The sequence below is a fragment of the Anguilla anguilla genome, chromosome 8 (assembly GCF_013347855.1).
Source record: "Anguilla anguilla isolate fAngAng1 chromosome 8, fAngAng1.pri, whole genome shotgun sequence".
In the NCBI taxonomy this organism is placed as follows: Eukaryota; Metazoa; Chordata; class Actinopteri; order Anguilliformes; family Anguillidae; genus Anguilla; species Anguilla anguilla.
The window spans coordinates 52382745-52392973 of NC_049208.1; positions in this window are offsets into that span (position 1 = coordinate 52382745).

Consider the following 10229-nt stretch of genomic DNA (forward strand, 5'->3'; position numbering starts at 1 on the left):
TTGTTAGCTGACATTAGATTGTGTTAATTACATTAGCTAGCTAGCTAACACAACGTTACCTGATACGAGAGATGGCTACTGTGCGCAACTTTGTCTTAACTAATGTTGCCTTTCTTGACATGGTCCGGTAGCTAGCCTTAGCTGTGCAAATAGCTAGGCTATGTAATTTAGTAACGTTATATTGTCATCAAATGTAATACGAAATCTACATCAACAAGTAATATGATCTCTCATGTTACACAAAAACCTTTTAGGGTTCCATAAACCCCCCCTTTCTCTGTTATTGTAACGCTAGCAGACACCGGAAAAAACAGTACTCCGCTCACACACAAGTGAGTTGAAGAGCAAGCCTGTTGCGTTAGCTCCGCCTACCCTCTCTGGCGGACCAACCACTGATGGGTGATGGAAAACACGTCACTAACTATGCGCCGCTTGTGATTTTTTCCCGGGAATGTCGTCACAGACACCCAGTTCTTTAATCATAAATAATAATAATAATAATATAAATTAATATAATCATAGGCTCAATCACCATTGTGTTACCTAATTCGGCGATAGATCTTTGAGAATATTACTTTAAGAAAGTAATGTAAGACCGATTTTACATTCCCAGATAGAAATGAGACAGCTACATCCAATCTACACTCTGGTTATGACTCATATCTGCCCGCTGGTTGATCAGTCGCTTAATCGGTTGAATAAATGAATTAATTTGACTCACATTTGCACGAGCCAGGCTTGGAAACTGCTGCATGACCTCACGCACTTTGGAATATTAAAAAAAAAAAAAATTAATAGCACATGCATCCTCTTATGTTCATTGGATAAGAGGCATTAGGGGGCTGATCAACTGCATCAGCATTTAAACTTCACTTATCCAACATGTAAAATATATTTATTTGATTTAATTCAGCAATTATTATCAATATAAATTATCAATTAAGCTGCCAAATTCATTGATAGGCAGAGCAAACTGTTTGATGATCCCTTATCAAAATGTACAACTTGAAACCAGATTGAAATTAAGATTTGTATTAATTTATGACAAATATCCACGTCTAATCTAAAGACGACGTTCAACTACCTTAAAACAATTAACAGACATAGTTACTGACATAGAGAGTCACACTAGAAAGGAATAAAAGGAGATACCAAACCTCAGCTTGGTTGTCTCAAAGTAATCTAAGGATGTGTCAAGCCCAAAATTAAAAAACCCATAGACAGCTGAATATTTCAACAGACCAGAGATTAAATGTAGAAAACCAGACTTGGATGCAAAACTCAGATGCTGACATCTGACAAACTGACTTCTTGCCAAATTGCCCAAACAAAAATGAACAGACTTCTAACAAAAGCCACATATTTTATCTAGTGAAAGAGGGGAGGGGGAGAGGATGGACACCCCCTCTGACATATAGCCTACATGCACACCTCCAATGGCCACCCCCCAGTTCCTGCTCTGTGTCCTATCTCCAGGTATGCTGGCTGAGAGCTTTGAAGCTTCCTATGGCTGAGAACAGCCAAATGGTAAAATAGATGTCTGACACTGTCATTGCCATAGGTACTGAAACATGAAGAAAGTGGTTACTTAATTCAGTTTCATCATTTAACTCACCTGGTTCACATGGTTTATATTCTCTGTTTCCCTGCTGTTAAAAAGGCTGTCCTGTTCCTTTAAGAGGTGGGGACTGATTAGCCAATCACTGGCCGGAAGCGGGAGTGCCTCCTGAATTGCGCGAGAAGAAAATTAGAGGAGAAAAAACGGGAGCTCCGGTACAGCATAGCCGAACGCAAGTTCACAAGAACTTTTAGCTTAACGTTCTCTGTTCTGTTTTTTGTAATAAGGCTAGTTAAGGTGTTTTGTGCGTTCATGAAACCGTAAGTTGCCTTCCGGGTTTCCCGACCGTTGCATTTACTGTTCTGGAACTAAGCATTGTGCCGTTGTAATCGGTTTGAGCCTGTTTACCGTGTGCATTGACAAATGCTAGATGGCGTAAAGATTATTGATAATGCTTAGGATTTTATTTAGTAAATGGATCGCCCTTTTTGTGAGGTATTTATGTTTATGGATGCATATTGGAAGCGAAATTAGTATTATTAGTTAGTTTATCGCTAGTGCAATTAAGTAAGGTACGTTAATCTGGGGAGTTGACCTACTTTCGGTCACTTGCGCATGCGCATTTAGCGCCCATGTGCCTTGCACGCGGAGGTGCATACTTTAGTCTCGTGTACCGTATGCGAATATCGCTTCCTAGGCAGAGAGGGTTCTGGGGAGTGTATTTTATAGGTTATCTTACAGACTGTAGGTTAAGTAGATTAATAGTGAATATACATGTTATGTTTAGGTAGATATTATTGGCAACATGTATATTGGAAAGAGTCTATTATGTACAACTAATTCTGTATTTTATATTTTGTTTATATTTGTAGAGACCACACACATAAACACCCACACACACCCAAATACAAAGCTATTTCACCTTGATCAATGCCAATAAAACCCTTCATTGCAACTACGGCCTGGTCATTGGAACCCCACCAAGAAGCAAAGCCAGAGTTCTGACCGACTCTCCACAGTGTTTTGAACTATCCATTCACCAGCACAGTAACTATTTTTCACCTGCTGTTCAGTGCCTTTCCAGCGGTTTTCGCTTGCTAGTTTGTCTCGTGTTTGAGCTTGCCCGATTTCCCGACCACCGATTTTTACTTGCCATCTTTGCTTTGCTGATTTCCTGTCTTGACCTTCGCCTGTTTCTCGATTATGATTTTGTCGTCTGTTTTTGTACTTTTGCTCGGTGGATTTTATGGTTTTGATCTTGTGCACAAACTGACTACGAGACCGCCTGCTGTATTGTGTACCTTTGCATTAAATATCTCCTACGGGAGTTTCACCACTTCGCTGTCTGAGTCTGCATTTGGGTCCACGCAACTTCGACCCGTGACACTGTGTTTATTACGTGAACATTCTCTTGTTTGTTTTAAATCTTTAATTTTACATGTTTTCACTGTTATACACTTTTTTTTTTGTATGTTTCCTGATTACTGGTTAGTGTAACAGGAGCCTCTAACAAGCTTCCACATGCAGGGTCACTTAGCCAGGCAACAGGCAAACAGGAAGCCACACACAATGTCAGGCTGATCGCCACAGCTCCAGCCAATCAGCTTCTACCTGCAAGATAAAGTCTGAGGCAGGTGGGAGGAGGCTCTAAGAAAAGCTGATTTACAGAATTTCAAAAAGGGATTGTCCAGTTCAGGCACAGCCACTGGCAACATTTGTTCACAAGTTTTATTTATAAATTGCAATAGTTTTTTTTTTTTTCAGGTACCAAAATAGTGAAAAGATACTACATTTTTGCAAGCATTGTGTGTCTTCCATTTGAGTGAAGCCATAATCTGCATAAATCCAATGTTGAAGATATAAACACAATTTTTTAAAGAATCTTGACCTAAATATTTATTCTTACTTGGATTGTCGTGTCTAGGATCCGACAGAATTCAACATCCAATCACCAATCTGTAGAAAACAATTTTACAAGGGAAAAGACACCACAGCAGCAAGCTCTTCAGAAAAGTTAGACTTTATTTGCACAGGTGCACAAAGCCGGATCAATTCTGCCGAATTGAACCTCGATTGTCAGTTTTACATTCATTTTATACACAAATGTACCCCACAACTCCCCTTAACACATTCCTTAAAATACCAGCCATCTGTCCTTCTTGGCACCACAATGATTTTCCGTTCTTAGGTGATAACGTTATTGTGGAATGTTACCCCAACTTTCCCTTAAAAAAATATTAGTCTTTATTCTGTAATTTTCCATTATGCATACAAGTCACAGCCTCCTCTAATTTTCCATTAAGCATACAAGTTACATAGGGGTCACTGTAAAATATTAGTCTTCTAGCACATTTATTAGCAGTTGATCAGTTTGAAAATATAAGTGTATGGTTAGTATTTGATTAATGTTTTCTGCTAAGTGAGTAAGCGTGGTTTTTTTAAGCCTTCTGCGTTCTCTTGCTTTTTTTCTACAGTTGATACTGTGGTTTCTTGCGTTTCCATAAGCTTAGCTGCAACTACTGATACAGGTTTATTGGATTGCATATTGATTATATGAGTGTATAGTTATACATATGATATATTTTATCATGAAGCATCGAGAGTTTGGAGGAAACAGTTTGATCAACATTGATGGGAATTCCCTAACTTTAACATGTGACGTCATCTCAATCATGGGGAGTCTCAAAATGTCAACATTGACTGAACTTGAAAGGTTAATGGATACGATAAAAAATAATTTCACTGGAAAAAATATTCAGATTCTGTAAGACAAATGATTGTTTGCAGATCTGTTAAATTTGTCATTGTCACTTGTCAGCATGACACCCCTGAGGGGGAGAAGCGGCAGTTCCAGGCCCTCACAGGTTCCGGGCAAAAACAATAAACTAAAACAAGCTAAAATAACAAAAGACAAAAGAAAGTAAAACAGAGCGACTGCTTTCCAGCGGACCCACTCTTCTTACTTTTCAGTGGTGGTTTACTTTCATTTTGTGCTCTGCCAAACACATATGCAAAATTAAGCAAAGAAACAAAATAAATGAATAAATGAACAACAGATATATGCAGCAGTAAGCCAACAGTTTAAAGATTTGACTTTTGACTAAAGTTATCGGCATTTTCATTTTCAGGTTTTTAACAACAACAAAAAATTGCACTGCCTTTAAAACAGAAATGATTGTTTTAAAATTACTTTTTCATTTAGAATTTAATGCAGTATCAGCTTTTGTGTCTTTATTTTATGAGCTCAGATTAGCTGTGTTTTTCCACCTCTTTTAGTAAAAGGCCATAAGGGCGAATGGAATTTTCTGCAATCTTTGCCTCTTCATCCTTTTTGTCATCAGGAATTGGTACCAACCAATAATCCTGAGGTTTTTTTTCTCTCTTTTCTGGATTGATTCTGTTCTGTAGAATCACATCGTAAGTCTTCTTTGTTCTTTTTGACTCGAATCTCGTTGAATATTTTGAAGCAACACCCACATTTGGTGTTGAATAAATTCCCCTTCCATAAACCTGTCTTGGTCCTGCTTTGTAGCGGCCCTGAATGATGCCCTCGGCTCCCTCAAATGAGGTGCCGTGGTAGGACACTGGCCAGGCACTGGCTCCCCTTCCCAACCAGCTGTCTCCATCTTCATATTTACCCACAACCTTCAGAGCAATGCGCATCCACCCACAGGGCCTGCTGTACCGCTCACCGCCTCGTTCATACGCTGCTGTATCCTTGATGTCGGTGAAGTCGTAGTCGTATGGCGGGTCAAAAAAGTCTTCCTCATCCACAAGCAACTCCTTGCGTATAACTTCAGCCTCAGTGCAAGTTTCCCTAACAAGGCGTAATGGCAGCTTGCTGTTTTTATTTGAAGGGACATTCTTCAGAGAGGCATCGTTGCATTTGATGTGGAAAATATCATGAGGCCGCAGCAGATTCTGCTGTGCTCCTGCTGAAGAGTGTTTGTGAAATTTCACTGGACGTCCCAGAATGGCTGAGAGTGCCTCGAGTGCCAGCTTTCTATCCGGCATGATGCTGAGGTTCTGGTGCGAACAGGGTGAAAAGACGCTTGTTTCTCAAAGGGCTGTTGGTGCAGTTGTAGTCCCTGACACTCTCACATCCGACAATCAGAGCTTAGAGTATTTATACTGTTTCTGTTCCTTTCAGTTTCATTGTGAGTCACTGTCATCCCCACGCGCTATAAGACATATTTTTTAGATCTGTATTCCTGACAGGTTTTCTGAGTTTGAGAAGTTGCATTTTATATTACTCAGAATCCTCAGTTTTTATTTTCATCTAATATAAAGTCATAACATTGTAAACGCTTACACCATATACAGTTTTCAGTATTTTATAGCTAATTTTATACTGTATGATAAAGTTCCTGTGATCCATGTGTCATTATACTTGTTTTGAATCCTGTTGGGTTGGGTTTCCAGTATTGTCATGTTGCTTTTATATGTTGGAACAGTCTAGTCATGCATCAAATCAAATCAATTTTATTAGAGAACTGTCACAAAGAGTATCTGAAAAACAGAAAAAAAAAACCAGACCTGAACCCCCAAATAGCAAGCACGTGAGGGGAAAAAACTCCCAGTGGGGAGAAAAACCCTCTAATTTTATTTCCCCCAAGAAATGTTTAGAAAAATATAGTCATCCCCCTAGTGCCTCTTTTATACAGGTGTTATTCTTTTTTTTTTAAGGGAGGGGGTTAGGACTCTCATTGGCTCACTGTCTATGTGGCTTTTTCACCATTTTCTAAGTTTATGGCATTCCAAGTTCCTGTAATTCAGGTGTTAATTCTACTTGTTTTGTGAGTTTCCAGCGTTCTTCTGTTTCAGTTTTGCTTTTCTTTTTTTGTCTTTTTAAAAGGGTGGTGGGTTTGGACTCCTCCTAAAAGTAAAAAAAAAAAAAAAAAAACTTCAGGAAGTCAATTTACACAGACAGGGCACAAAGTAATTAAAAGAACTCCCCTAGGAAAGGAAACTGACCTGTCATACAGCATGACTTGGTTATGAAATGCTGCAAATTGTGTATTTTGTTACATGTGTGTTAGATATCATGTGCCATCAACTAACCATGAAGAAGAATGCGTTTGCTGCATTTTTTTCCACAGAGACAGACAGTGAACTGGTGAGAGTTAAATTAGGAGTCCGAACCACCCCATTTAAAAAAGGCAAAAACAGAAAAGCAGAACAAGAATGCTGGGAGCCTAACTCACATGACAGAAAAACACTTTTTTTTAACTTTTTATTTTATTTTACTTTTAGCTTTGCTTACTTTATTGTAATCTATTTTTTTTTGCTTGACTTCAGTTTTATAGTTTCCAAGTACAATTTTATGTCACATAGACAGACACCCCAAATCCCAGCATTTGAACAGATGTTCTGCTCTGCACATTAAAAGCCGTTCTTCCCGCCTCTTTACTGTAATATGAAGCTCTAGTCAATACCAATAGAACAGGAGGAAACACTTGGTTTTTCAGGTGAATACCCAGCTACTGACTCCTCCCTTTCGACTGGTCCATCACCTGTTCTTACTTAGCTTTGCTGTTGCCCTTTCATAAAGTAATACCATTTGTCACAGGTCAATGCAGAGGGTTTTAGGACAAATGTTTAACATGAGATAAAATAAGATTAATGATATGCTTCACATAAGGGGGATGCTCAGACGCAATGGAAGCTGCCGAGGAGACACGCTGCTCCATCCCGCAATCTCAGCGACCATCACTCCATTGCCGCCTGTGTGCATGGTTTGGCTAGACACTCCCAGCCACATCCTTGGCCTGTACCTGCCGCCATTCCATATCGCCACAGGGCTTTGGGGGGAGGGGTGGGGCAAGGGGCTTGCGCAGGGAAAGGATTAAGGTGAGGGTGCGGGTGCGCAGTCCTCACTCCCACCATCTTCACTCCGCCAGGCATACTTCCGGTGGCATGAGAAGCTCATGACGACCTTCGTCTGGCTGGAGCTGCAAGGGACTGCCGGTGGTCCGGTCTGTTGGACTCCGCCTGTGCCTATCCTCAACTGCAGATTTGAGCTCAGGGTTTACTCCCCTAGCCATCGTACCACCCAATGGTTTACCCACGTGGCAGTGGGGCAGTGGTTGGCGTAACACCTCTAGGGACCACTGCAGCTCCGAGATCCCCTACTGGTTCAGCCTGGGGTTGTTAAACCCCAGTTACCATGGGCTGCCACAAGGAGGCATAGTAGGAGTCTTGGTGAGGGAGAGGCTATGTACTGACCACAGAAGACATACGCTGCTTCCTGGACCGGCTGGGGTGGCCAGCGGCAGCAGCTGAAGGAGGGAGACTGCAGGCATCCCTACATGCAATGGCTCGTTTAGCAGACTGCACTAGACGCATCACAACACCCTGCTGGCAGTACAGCCGGCCACCCATTTCTAAATTCTAATTGGGAGTTGTCTGACTGAAATGTATTAACAATGCGTGAAAGATGCGACATTGGATTGTACTGAACGATTGTAAAATAAAATTACAATGACTTCATTTATTTCAAAAAACGATGGACAGCTTAAACATTAATATTCACGATTAATACATAAACAAATACAGGAATATTTCAATTAAAGTCACAATTGAAATATTACGCACATGTAATTCTAGCAGTGTAGGTCTAAAACTGCTTTTTATTCTATTTCAGACCTTTAAATTTATATAATGTGGATAGCTTCACCTCCGTGATTAGTGCATCTTCTATTAAATACTGAGCAGCTGAGCAGAACTACGCTAACAGGAGATACAATTGCAGCAACCAAAAACCACTCATGCAGTAATGAGAACTAATCAGGGAGAGTGAAATGAGACAGGAACACGAGGAAAGGGTAATGTGCGCCCTCTAGTGGTCGCCTGATGGCATTACGACAATAAGATTAATAATGTCGCTGTAAAAATGCACGTATTTTTTCAGGAAAGCAAAAAAAAAAAATCAAACTGGGAGAAATCAAACTGGAACATGGTATGAATGTATTTAAAATGGCATTATTTTTTCCCTTAATTACAAATGTATTTAATAGGTGCAAAAAATTGGATTACGCTGTTTGGGTGATCATATAGCATTGACCTGAATAAATTTTTATAATTTGATGGACAGCTAATATATTAATATTCATGTCAAATACAGAAACAAAAACAAGAATATTTCAATTAAGGCCATGCATTCCTCTGGCTACAAAGCAATGTCATTACAGATTTGACATTTCTTTTTTATGATTTCTGTTGTTTCCAGTTCCAGTTGTAAATAAACCGCGCTCTGTGTCTGTGGGCTGTGCCACAGGAGTGGTGAGTCGGCCATCTTGAAACTCCGCTTCAGAGAGGGTGGGTTTTTGCCCCCCCCCCCCATCAAATTTTTACTTCAATTTGCTACACCTATAATTTTTAGGTTTGAATGTGCATGTAAGGATGTGTTCAATAATCTGTGGAAGGTTCATCTGCTATCCAGCACTAATGCACAGCATTTATCTGGGTGATGCATGGCAATAAACTGCATACGAGACTAGCACAATCAAAATCATATTTTATAATCAACATTATCAATGAACTCCTGAAAGTGTTGTGGGATCCTCTCTGGCTATCATTAAAAAAGGATTCCACTTGTATCTCTGAAGCACATATTATACTATTTATCACACTCTGGACAGAACACCTGTCCACCAGAGGGCACACACTCCACACACACACCTAGGGGCAATATAGAGTCTCCAGTTGACCTAACCTGCATGTTTTTGTACTGTGGGAGGAAACTGGAGGAAACCCACTTGAATACAGGGAGAAGATACACGTTTTAATTACATATGTTCTGCACTAGCTGAGTTGTGTGATATGCAAAATTAGTTATCTGTTTTTTTGTTTCAGGAACTGAATTTTCACTACAGCAGTAGCTTTTTGGGATCGTAAAATATATTTGCAACCTGTCTCTTTAATGTTATGTGATATCAAATTATATGACATTTAACATGTTGATTTTTTCTTATTCATTAAAAATGTGCTTGTATGCTGCTGGTTTGACAGGTCTGGCTTGGAACTCATAAGAAATTGCAGTGTCCTTTGTTATATATTTAGAGTTTTTTCATCATTTTATAAGGACTGTTCAGGAGGAGTGTGCTTTCAGGATGTGTGGGTTTTGTTGATGAATAGTTCTTCCCTTCCAAATATAAACAGAACAGAACACAGATCAGTGCTGTGCTGATTAGTACAAATAACAATTTATTATATTTGAGGCACTTGTTCATTACAGCATGACCACCAATGAGGGAGACAATGAAACAATGAGTTCAGTGCTTTGTGTAGGAGCACTGAAATAACGTGTCAGAATGAGAGGAGAGTTACATCTGAAATGAAGATGGGAAGAGCTTCAGAAAGGATGGAATCAGTGAGATTTTACAAAAGGAACATGATCAAGATGGAACCCAACACAGGGTTAGGGTTTAGTGGAATTCAGTGGGTGTGGAAAAGTATTCACATGTCAAGCAGGTTCTGCAGTGCATATCACTCAGACAGTCCTGTAAAAGCAAACTGAACAGGAAGTAGTTGGAAATTAAGTAAATGATTGATTATATTCACTATATTAATTGAACAAATAATGGTCTTTGTCACTGGTTAAAGCAGAGTATATATATATTCTTCCCCCTCCCACCAAAGCAGTTTAAGTTTAAAGGCTTTTTTTTTTACC